General features: G+C 36.1%; 1 pseudogene; it reads left to right on the top strand.

Annotated features, from left to right (window-relative positions):
• Nucleotides 1–1,509: 1,509 nt before the first annotated feature.
• On the top strand, nt 1,510–1,628 carry LOC111738743 (annotated as a pseudogene).
• The last annotated feature ends 945 nt before the right edge of the window (nt 1,629–2,573 follow it).

Here is a 2,573-nt window from a genome sequence, read left to right as displayed (position 1 = left end):
AGTGAAAATAGGCAGTATAATTCCGGATTCAATTTTTTCTAAGCTAAGATAATAAAATGAAAGACCTAAATCAGAGTAGGGCACCTATGAGATACTTTTCTGATGTGTAATGTGGATTTATTTATAAATGCCAAAAAGTAAAAATTAAGGGGAAAAAACCCTCAACATGTTGTATTAGAATGGTTTACATCTAAGGAGTACAAGTTCTTTTGGAAGCACTCGCATATTTTCAAGGACATGCAGGTTCAGGTACATGAGTTTGTATGGGGTAAAAGTGTCATAAGCAGAACATGGTGTTTGCAGCAAAGGGGCCCTGAAAAATCTCACACTATGCACCTTCAGAGTTGTTTTAAATTATAAAATTGAGTTTCCTAGAATTCTCATGAATAGGAGACTAATTTGTTTTTTTCTTCCCACTTCATGTATAGGAAACAAGGGTCAAAGAAGGGTAGGGCCATAGTTAACCTCACATAGCAAGCTAGCCAAAACACTGCCTGACTACTCAAGATCTATAGTGCATTAACTTTCACCTGCTCAGGAAAGAACAGGAAAGTCCAATGCTTTGTTTGGATGAAAACACAGGAATTCAGGTAAGCCAAACCAAACAGCTTAGTCAAGAACATGATTCAGCTTATTAGGACTAAGGGAGGCAAATGGGGAAAATAAGAAAGAAAAAAAAAAATAAAAAATTCTGCGATTTCTTAGACAACCTAATCCCCTTCAGCCAAAAAAATCAACAGGAAAAATAAATTTTAAAAGTATGTGAAGAGTAAAAGTTGAGAAACTTAGCAATAATCAAATTACATGTCCACGCGACATGATTTCTGACAATTTTAGGAAGAGAATTTGAACACGAAGGGGGTTGAACTGACTTTAAAAGGAATAAAGAGGGACATAAGAAAGTGAACTTGTCCATTTAAGCATGTTTTTCCCCCAGTCCTTACTGCTCATCTGAAAACAAGAAGTAGAGCAGGTCAGGAAAGGGGTTATGGTTAACACTGCAAGATGAAAGATAAGCAGTCAGGCAGTTAGAAGCCAAAGCATTTTATCTAAAAGAGCAGGTCTGGCCTTGTTTCCATCTTGATAAGAATTAGATTGGAGAGCTTGTTTGTCTATAGACTAGGATGGTGTGGCAGGGCTGAAGAAAGGGGACAGGGAACTTGGGGGCTTAGTTATGGAGTTGTGGCAAACCACTAATGTAGTGATAAGTCCCTCTTTTGTGTTAACTCCGTCTCCCTGAACTTTGAAATTGTTAGACTCATCTGTTTAGATAACATGGCTATGTTTCTTTCAAATGTGGAGACTTAAATATCTAAAGAATTTAAGAGACCTGAACAGGCTTACTATCCTAGTCTAAAATTTAAGGACGATGGCTAACTGGTTAGGCCACTGACACAAAACTTGAAGGAAATGACATCTGAACTTAACGCCTCTTTATAGGGTATATTTATCTTTATTCTGAAGCATATGCACAATATATTCTGAGTTTCTTTTTAAAGTTGTGTTTTTCTCTACGGCCATGCCACCCTGAACAAGCCCGATCCCATCTAATCTCAGAAGCTAAGCAGGTTTGGCCCTGGTTAGTACTTGGAAGGGAGACCACCTAGGAAGACCAGGTGCTGTAGGTGCGAAAAATGAAAAATAGGGGATTGTGAGATGACAAGGTCCTTGCAGTCTGTGAGGTCAACCAAGGAGTGCCTCACCTAAAAATAAGTAAATAAATAAATGAATAAAGTTGTGTTTTTAGTTCACTTCAAATTTATTTTATAACAGATTACAATTATAGGAGCTTCTATTTTATATGGCTCTATTTGATGATATAACTGGTTCAGAATTTTTTTAAATATAATTATTAAAATTGACAAAGTTCTAAGGTCACCAAATTTTGTTCTTGGTGTTCTTGGATAAGAGCCACGGCTATAGGTCTTTCTGGGATTGTTATTATTTTTAGTATCACAGTTCATTTTAGAACTAAGAAATCAGAAATTTAAAGTTATATGTTATTTTTTTTTAACAGACCTTTAAAATTATTTAAGTGGCTCACTGATTTTAATTGTGGTTAGGTTATTCTGCTCATGCCATTAATTGCTCAAGTAGAGTTTATTGAATATGTAAGATGATTAGCACAGGAGGGTACATGATAAGATGGATATAATTCATAAACCTGTTGGGGTTTATAGTCTAAGCTATCTGAGAGATAAAGCAGAACATTTGTAGTCCAAATGGATAGATACAAGAACAAGTTTGTATAAATGACAGGTGGGGAGAAAGATCTTAAAGCAATATATTCCTTCTTATCTCAGCTACTTTATAGATTGTCTGATAACATGAGTCTTATCTTCTGTCGTCCTGAGGCAGTCCCTATAGATAATTAGCTCTGGAAACCGCTGTGTCCAGAACAGTGTCCAGAATGCTCTACTAAGATTTTTTTTCCTAGAATGTGCCCTATTTAAAATTTTTTTTCTTCTACCTCTTGCCCTTGGCTACTCAGTAGAGCTGTGTTGGTATGTAAAGTCTGAGGCTTGAAATTAACTTTAATGATGATGATGATGATGGTGATGATGATGATGACG

This window comes from Pteropus vampyrus, unplaced genomic scaffold, assembly GCF_000151845.1.
Source record: "Pteropus vampyrus isolate Shadow unplaced genomic scaffold, Pvam_2.0 Scaffold42, whole genome shotgun sequence".
Taxonomy (NCBI): Eukaryota; Metazoa; Chordata; class Mammalia; order Chiroptera; family Pteropodidae; genus Pteropus; species Pteropus vampyrus.
This window is presented reverse-complemented; position numbering and strand designations above follow the sequence as displayed.